The sequence below is a fragment of the Jaculus jaculus genome, chromosome 12 (genome assembly GCF_020740685.1).
Source record: "Jaculus jaculus isolate mJacJac1 chromosome 12, mJacJac1.mat.Y.cur, whole genome shotgun sequence".
Taxonomy (NCBI): Eukaryota; Metazoa; Chordata; class Mammalia; order Rodentia; family Dipodidae; genus Jaculus; species Jaculus jaculus.
In genome coordinates, this window is record NC_059113.1 from 33256256 (window position 1) to 33265628 (window position 9373).

The 9373-nt window shown below is 43.8% G+C and overlaps 1 non-coding gene across 1 annotated transcript; it reads left to right on the plus strand.

Annotated features, from left to right (window-relative positions):
- Positions 1-1284: 1284 nt before the first annotated feature.
- LOC123453802 lies at positions 1285-1391 on the plus strand. The gene has a single exon (XR_006632980.1). It is a non-coding gene; the product is annotated as a U6 spliceosomal RNA (small nuclear RNA).
- The last annotated feature ends 7982 nt before the right edge of the window (positions 1392-9373 follow it).

Consider the following 9373-nt stretch of genomic DNA (forward strand, 5'->3'; position numbering starts at 1 on the left):
GCAGATAGAGAGAGAATGGGCTCACCAGGGCCTCCAGCCACTGCAAATGAACTCCAGACAAATGCACCACTTTGTGCATGTGGCTTACTTGGATACTGGAGAATCAAATCTATGTCCTTTGGCTTTGCAGACAAGCTCCTTAACTGCTAAGCCCTCTTTCATTCATTCTTTCTTTCTTCCTTTTTTTTTTTTTAGGTATTCATTAGTCTCAGGCTGGCCTTGAACTCACAAATATCCTCTTTCCTCTGCCTCCCAAGTGCTAGGATTAAGGGTGTACGCCACCAACCTGGCTTGGGTATATCTTTCTTTCTGAGTACCTCCATTTCTCTCATATTTAAGTCTTTATTGAAAAATCTTTAGAAGGATCTTGTAGTGGTTAGAATGCAAAATGTCCCCATAGCCTAAAGCAGTTGGGATTAAGCTTTCTATTTAGGCCCCAGCTGGTGGAGCCTTTGGCAGGTGGAGCCTTGCTAGAGAAAGTGGGTTCCTGGGGGCAGACCTTAGGGCTCAATTCTCCAGGTCCCACGTAAGCCAGATGCACATGGTGGCGCATGCATCTGGAGTTCGTTTGCAGTGGCTAGAGGCCCTGGGGGGCCCATTCTCAGTCTCTATCTATCTCTCTCTCCCTCTATCTCTAATAAATAAATAACATATTTAAAAAAAAAAAAAAACCTTTCCTCCCATAAGGTGCTTCTGGTTGAATGTTTTTCTTTTCTTTTTCTTTCTTTTTTTCGAGGTAAGGTCTTGTCCTAGCACAGGCTGACCTGGAATTTGCTATGTAGTCTCAGGCTGGCCTCGAGCACATGGCAATACCCCTACCTCTGCCTCCCGGGTGGCATTAAAGGCGTATGCCGCCATGCCCGGCCTGGTTGGATGTTTTGTCCCAATAACGAGAACATGACTGTTATAAATCCCAACTCTGGTTCATACTGCTAGTCCTAAAATTATGTTCTGCATTGATGCTATGAGTCCTAGGTTTGCCTTAGTTGAAGCCTCTAAAAGATTAAGGAAGCTCTTTAGGCTGCGGAGGGTGGCAGTGTGAAGCAGTGCCCCTGTCCCCTCAGCTCGGGCATGGCATAAAGGAAGAGGGCTTTGGACACAAAACAAAACTGTTCCAATAGAGTCAGCTCAGCTTTTTTATTCACCGCAAAATCTTAAGCAATTTATTTAACCTCTCAGAAGACTCATTTTCTCATCTTCCAAATAAGGCAAATAATATCTGCAATGCCAAGTTGTCATAAGAATTAAATGCACCATCACAGTTAATGAAATAAAATGTCCCTTGTGTTCGCTTCGGCAGCACATATACTAAAATTGGAACGATACAGAGAAGATTAGCATGGCCCCTGCGCAAGGATGACACGCAAATTCGTGAAGCGTTCCATATTTTAAAAAAAAAAAATGTCCCTTGGACAATATTTGGCACACAGTACACACTTGACCAGCATAGCCTGACTTCCCTATCCCTTTGGTAGGTACTTAGCATCTCAGAACTGAGCCTGATAGTGATGGAATACTGCTGAATTCCATTCAAATTCACCGGAAGTTATTGTGGCTAGAAGGGCAATTAAAGGAGTGGGAAGAGGATAATCTATGAAGTTTCAGGTTAATAGTTTCCTTTGAAGAGAGAAGATCAAACCAAACAATTTTAAAATTCAACTTCAGTCTCTACAATTTTAACCTTGCTGCCCATTAGAATTTCCCAGACTAATTAAATCAGAGCTGACCTGAGGCTGTTTCTCATTGATAAAATGAGAGCTGTCACGTGGGTTCAGTGAAAACAAAAACAGCAGAAGCACGTGCAGTAAGGTGCTTAAAGTGATAGCTGAGATTATCGCTGTGGTAGTCACTATTTGGTTGTAATTATACTGAAGAGGGTTGCTTTGTTTCATAAAAGAAGGAATTATTTATATTAATGCTAAGATCCTTTCCAGTTTTTTTGTTTTGTTTTGTTTTTTCAAGGTACGGCCTCACTCTAGTGCAGGCTGACCTGGAATTCACTGTGTAGTCTCAGGGTGGCCTCAAACTCACCACGATCCTCCTACCTCTGCCTCCCAAGTGCTTGGATTAAAAGTGTGTGCCCCCATGTCTGGCTGCAGCTTCTGTTTTTTTTTTTTTTTTTGTTTTTTTTTTTTTAATTATTATTCTAAGCTGGGAGTAGTGGTGCATGTCTTTAATTCTAGCACTTGGGAGGCAGAGGCAGGATGATTGCTGTGAGTTCAAAGCCACCCTACATAGGAAATTCCAGGTCAGCCTGGGCTAGATGAAGACCCTACCTTGAAAAAACAAAACAAGAAAACAAAAATCAGCCGTACAACAAGCAAAGCAAATTATTCTACAATTCCACTGGTTCCTCATAGATCTCACACCATTAAAGGCATAGCCAGTCAAGCCCTTGGATGCTAGAGATCCTCTGGAATACATGCAACTCTCCAGTCCTTACAGGCACATTCTCTTGGCTGAATTCCTGCCACCCAGAGCTTACCGGTCTGAAGTAGGGTTTTGTCCACTATTTCTAATACTTTCTTGGTCTCATCTGGTCCTGACTCCAGTGCTGAGTGGATTCTGAATGGCTTCATACCTGTCACTCCTGCTCCTATGCTGTATGTCTTCCCTGCTCTGGACTTCCATAGAGGCAATGCCATAGGATATATATGAGCAGTTGTCAGTTCTCAGGGCATTAATGCCCTGTGAGCTAAGTCATTGGTCAATGGGAAATGGAGGGTGTAACATAAGCACTGCTAAGTTTATATGGATTCTCGGGGAAATAGCCCCACAAATCCAGCAATCCTTCTGACAGCAGTCTTGGATGGGGTCTCTCCTTCCTAAGTTACTTCTTTTTTTTTTTTTTCCTAATTTATTTTATTTATTTATTTGCTAGCAGAGAGAGAGAGCACACCAGGGCCTCCAGTCACGGCAAGTAAACTCCAGACGCATACTCCCCCTTGTGCATCTGGCTTATGTGGGTCCTGGGGAATCAAACTTGAGTCCTTTGGCTTCGCAGGCAAGCGCCTTAACTGCTTAGCCATCTCCCCAGCCCCTAGGTTACTTCTTTTTATCTTTCATTTCTGTGCTGGAATTGTGCTTGCCACGTTGGTGCCACTTGCCCAAGCCGGCGGGAAGTTGAACAAGGACTCGAGGAGAAATTAACCTGCTACTAGCAAACTGTTAGAGCTGATCAAAACCTACAGCCATGTAGCAGGATACAAAATAAATACACAGAAATCAGTAGCCTTCATATATGCTAACAACAAACACACAAAGGATGAAATCAGAGCATCACTCCCGTTCACAATTGCATCAAAAAAAATAAAGTACCTTGGAATAAACCTAACCAAGGAAGTAAAGAATCTCTACAATGAGAACTTTAAAACACTCAAGCGAGAAATTGCAGAAGACACTAGAAAGTGGAGAAACATCCCTTGTTCCTGGATTGGAAGAACCAATATTGTGAAAATGGCAATCTTACCTAAAGCAATCTACAGATTTAATGCAATCCTTATCAAAATTCCAAAAGCTTTCTTCATGGAAATAGAAAAAAACAATCCAAAAATTCATTTGGAATCACAAAAAACCTCGAATATCTAAAATAATACTGAGCAACAAAAAAGAGGCTGGTGGTATCACCATACCTGATTTTAACCTATACTACAGAGCCATAGTAACAAAAACAGCATGGTACTGGCACAAAAACAGACATGTAGATCAGTGGAACAGAATAGAGGACCCAGATGTAAGCCCAAGTAGCTATAGCCACCTGATATTCGATAAAAATGCCAAAAATACTCATTGGAGAAGAGACAGCCTCTTCAGCAAATGGTGTTTTGAAAACTGGATATATATCTGCAGAAGGATGAAATAGATTCTTCTCTCTCGCCATGCACAAGAATTAAGTCCAAATGGATTAAAGACCTTAACATCAGACCTGAAACTCTGAAACTGCTAGAGGAAAAAGTAGGGGAAACCCTTCAACATATTGGTCTTGGCAAAGACTTTCTGAATACAATCCCAGTTGCTCAGGCAATAAAACCACAGATTAATCACTGGGACCTCATGAAATTACAAACATTTTGCACTGCAAAGGACACAGTGAAAAAAGCAAAGAGGCAACCTACAGAATGGGAAAAAATCTTCGCCAGCTATACATCTGATAGAGGATTAATATCTAGGATATACAAAGAACTCAAAAAGTTAAATAATAAGGAATCAAACAAGCCAATCAAAAAATGGGCTATGTAGCTAAATAGAGCATTCTCAAAGGAAGAAATACGAATGGCATATAAGCATCTAAAAAAATGTTCTACGTCACTAGTCATCAGGGAAATGCAGATTAAAACTACATTGAGATTCCATCTCACTCCTGTCAGATTGGCCACCATCATGAAAACAAATGATCATAAATGTTGGCAGGGATGTGGAAAAAGAGGAACCCTTCTACACTGCTGGTGGGAATGCAATCTGGTCCAGCCATTGTGGAAAACAGTGTGGAGGTTCCTAAAACAGCTAAAGATTGATCTATCATATGACCCAGCTGTAGCACTCCTAGGCATATATCCTAAGGACTCATCTCATTTCCTTAGAAGTACATGCTCAACCATGTTTATTACTGCTCAATTTATAATAGCTGGGAAATGGAACCAGCCTAGATGTCCCTCAACTGATGAGTGGATAATGAAGATGTGGCACATTGATACAATGGAGTTCTACTCAGCGGTAAAGAAAAATGAAGTTATTAAATTTGCAGAAAAATGGATGGACCTGGAAAGGATTATACTAAGTAAGGTAACCCAGGCCCAGAAAGCCAAGCGCCACATGTTCTTTCTCATATGTGGATCCTAGCTACAGATGACTGGGCTTCTGCGTGAGAATGAAAATACTTAGTAGCAGAGGCCAAAGGAGACATAAAGGGAAGAGAAAGGAAGGGAGGAGGGTACGTAATAGGTTGATATTGTATATATGTAAGTCCAATGATTGAGATGGGGAGGTAATATGATGGAGAATGGAATTTCAATTGGGAAAGTGTGGGGTTCGGGAGGGAGGGAATTACCATGGGATATATTTTATAATCATGGAAAATGTTAATAAAAATTAAAAAAAAAAAAAAAGAAATTAACCTGAATGAGAGAAGGCAAACAGACACAAGAAGAAGACCATGCTAGATGTTTGTCAAGGCCTCAGAGTCTTTATTTTTTACACAGTGATTATATAGGGGAAGAAAAGTGGGGGAATAAGCTGGTTGATGTGATATAGGGCTTTGGAATTGTCAGGAAACCTAGAGGGGATGTAATTAGGTGTTCATCTAATCTTGCCTCACTGGCTTAATATCCTGACTGTACCAGGCTTCACATCCTGACCATAAACTGGCCTTTTGCAAAAGATAAGATTCTGTAAGCAGTCTACTGACCGACGTTCCAGAAGTACCTAACAGAAAGCTGGTCAGCTTTCTGAGTAATGAGTCAGCTTATGAGCAGGCCCAGGCAAAATGGAGAGGCTTTTGTTCTATGGCTCCCGACATCCCCCTTCCTCATTCTTTGCTTTCTGGGAGATTCAGGCACCCAAGTACTGGGTAGTTCAAAGAGGGTTGACATTCTAAGTCCATCCCAGCTGCCAAAAATACTAAAAAGAGGTTCTCAGAAACAAGAAAGCGGGCATAGTGGCCCATACCTTTAATCTCAGCACTCGGGAGGCAGACAGAGGCAGGAGGATCACCATGAGTTCAAGGCCACCCTGAGACTACATACTGAATTCCAGGTCAGTCTGGATTAGAGTGAAACTTTACCTTGAAAAACCAAAAAGAGAGAGAGAGACAAAGAGAGAGAGAGAGAGAGAGGGAGAAATTCATGCCTCAGAGTTTTGGAGGCTGACAAGTCCAAGATGACTGTGCTGGCAGATTGTGTCTGGGGAGACCCTCCTTTTTGAGTTAATGACAATGCCTTACAGTGGTATTCTCTTGGGGCATGGGTTAACAAGGTTTCACTCTGGGGTCTCCATTCTATAGGTATTAATCCCATCCTTCAGGGAGTCAAAAACTTGGAAGCTACAAATATTTATAATCTATGACAATAATGAGAACAAGAGCCAGGCGTGGTGACGCATGCCTTTAATCCCAGCACTCAGGAGGCAGAGGTAGGAGGATCGCTGTGAGTTCGAGGCCACCTTGAGACTACAGAGTGAATTACATGTCAGCCTGGGCTAGAGTGAAACCCTTCCTCAAAACACACAAAAAAAAGAATAATACGATGCACAAGGAGGGGGCACAGGCATCTGGAGTTTGTTTTCAGTGGCTGAAGGCCCTGGTGCACCCATTCTCTCTATATATAATCTGCCTCTTTCTCAAATAAATACAATGAATAAGTAATTTTAAAAATAATAAATTTAAAAATAAAAATATTCTTTTCAGGGCTGGAGAGATGGCTTAGCGGTTAAGTGCTTGCCTGTGAAGCCTAAGGACCCCAGTTCGAGGCTCGATTCCCCAGGTCCCATGTTAGCCAGATGCACAAGGAGGCGCATGCGCCTGGAGTTCGTTTGCAGTGGCTGGAGGCCCTGGCGTGCCCATTCTCTATCTGTCTCTTTCTCTCCCTCTCTCTGTCACAAATAAATTAAAATGAGCAAAAAATATTAAAAGACAAAAAAAAGAGTGAGAATGGTGTGAGGAAATGGCTGTGCCAGGGTCTCCAACCACTGCAAACAAAGGACTCCAGACACATGCACTACTTTGTGCATCTGACTTTACGTGGGTACTGGGGATTCAAACTCAGGTCATTAGGGTTTGCTGGCAAGTGCCTTACTGCTAAGCCATCTTTCCAGCTCTCAGTAGAAAGAGGTAGGAGAGAGTGGGCATACCAGGGATTCTAAGCATTGCAAATGAACTCCAGATGCAGGCAGTGCTTTGTGCATCTGGCTTTATGTGGGTCCTGGGGAATTGAACCTGGGTCATTAGGCTTTGCAGGCAAGTACCTTAACCACTGAGTCATCTCTCCAGCTCCTAAATTTTATTTATTTATTTGCAAGCAGAGTGAGAAGCGAGACAAGCAGACAGAGAGAATGGGTACTCCAGGGCCCCTAGCCACACAAACAAGCTCCAGACACATGTGCCACTTTGTGTACCTGGCTCTATGTGGGTACTGAGGAATCAAACCCAGGTTGTTAGGCTTTGCAGAAAGTGCTTATGTGGGACCTGGAGACTCTCCAGCCCTTGCTTTGCTTTACTTTGGGTAAGGGGTTGTTGAGGTAGGGGCTTACTCCAGCCCAGGCTGACCTGGAACTTACTCTGTAGTCCCAGGCTGGTCTTGACTCAGAGCGGCCCTCGTACCTCTGCCTCCAGAGTGCCTGGATTCAAGGTGTGAGTTTGAAGCCAGTCTGAGACTACATAGTAAATTCCAGGTCAACCTAGGCTACAGTGAGACACTACCTCAAAAATAAGAGGGGAGGGTGGCTAGAGAGATTGCTCATTGGTTAAGGCACTTACCAGCAAAGCCTAAACACCATCTGGGTGCTCAAGGACCAGACAGGATAGCTATTGACTGGAATGGAGGGAGCAAGAGGAAAGAGGTGGGAGGTAGAAGAGGCGCATAGGTCAGGTGGGTCAGGGAGAGAATTTAAACTGGTGTAACTGCTGTATGGGTTTGAGCAGGGTAGTGACATGACCTGATTGACATTGGGAAAGAGTCTCCCCAAACTCTGAGGACTGAAGTGGGGCAGGACAGCCTGAAGGAGCTGGTAAGCAGGCTGGGCAGTAGGTGAGAGAGGAGGACGGCTTGGACCAAGTGGCCCCCGTGAGATGATGACAGTTGACGGGACTTGGGCGAGGTTTGTTATGGGCAGCGCTGGGGATAGAACACAGAACCTTACCCATGCTCCCACGGGGCTACACTTCTGCTCACATTCAGGACAGTTGTAAAAGTTGGGTCAGGGCAGGGCGTGGTGGCGCACGCCTTTAATCCCGGCACTCGGGAGGCGGAGGTAGGAGGATCACCGTGAGTTCGAGGCTACCCTGAGACTACATAGTGAATTCCAGGTCAGCCTGGACTTGGGCAAAACCCTATCTCGAAAAAAAAAAAAAAAAAAAAAAAATGTGAGTGAGAAAATTAAAAAATAGCTGGGTGTGGTAGTGGTAGTGTGCGCTTTAAATAGCACTCAGGAGGCAGAGGTAGGAGGATCACCGTGAGTTTGAGGCCACCCTGAGACTACATAGTGAATTCCAGGTCAGCCTGGGCTAGAGTGAAACTCTACCTCAAAAAAAAAAAAAGCAGGAAGGGCATATAACGCAAGAAAGGTTGGAGCTAACATTGTGAGTTAAAGCTTCCAGAAAAATGTTGCACCTGTGTTAAAGATTCTTTAATGATGATGAATGGATTAGAGCTTTTGTGATTGTGGAGAGCTGGAATATTATAGGTTGGGAGCCAAATTATCTTGGGCTGTCTTTACCCCTTTTAATAACCATTTTTTATCCACTTCTGTGTTTGACCTAACATCTCCCCCACCTTTTTTTTCCTGGTAGGGTCTCACTCTAGCCCAGGCTGGCTTCTAACTCAAAGTGATCTTCCTATCTCTGCCTCCAGAGTGCTAGAACCACCCCTGGCTCACACATACAGATATATTATTATGTTGTTTTTTGAGGTAGGGTCTCTCACTAGCCCAGGCTGACCTGGAATTCACTATGTAGTCTCAGGGTGGCCTCGAACTCACAGCGCTCCTCTTACCTCTGCCTCCCGAGTGCTGGGATTAAAGGCATGTGCCACCACGCCCAGTTGAAAGCTGAGTTTTTGGGTCAACCACATATAGCCTCTAAGATTGTAATTATAGCAGCTGGATGCTGGAGTCTGGAGTTCAGATAACTCCAGCAAGAGATAAGAATGTGGTAGTTACTTATATGTAGGTGGCATTTAAAGCATGAGGTAGGGAGGATGAAAGCATAAAGGTCCTCTGAAGACTGCACCTGGGGCACTCCAAGGTCAAGAGGTCAGGAAGATGAGGAACAGGATAAACAGATTCAGGCAGAAGTTGCAGGGGAAGCTGGCCTTGGTGGTATGTGCCTTTAATCCCAGCACTCAGGAGGCTATGGTAAAAGGATTGCCGTCAGTTTGAGGCCAGCCTGGACTACAGAGTGAGTTCCAGGCTGGCCTAGGTTAGAGTGAGACCCTACCTGAAAAACAAAACAACAGCAGAAAGAAGTTGCAGGGGAATCAAAGGAGGCAGAGGCAGGGATTCTGCATGTCATTGTGCGTGTGGACACCGCCACCTGCCCAGCAGCAACCGTGAGACACAGACTGATAAATGATTTGTTACTAAAAGTAAAATGTACCACGTACAAACTTACACTTACTAAAGCTGATTGGGAAGATATGAGCTCATGGATGTGTCAAAACCCTAT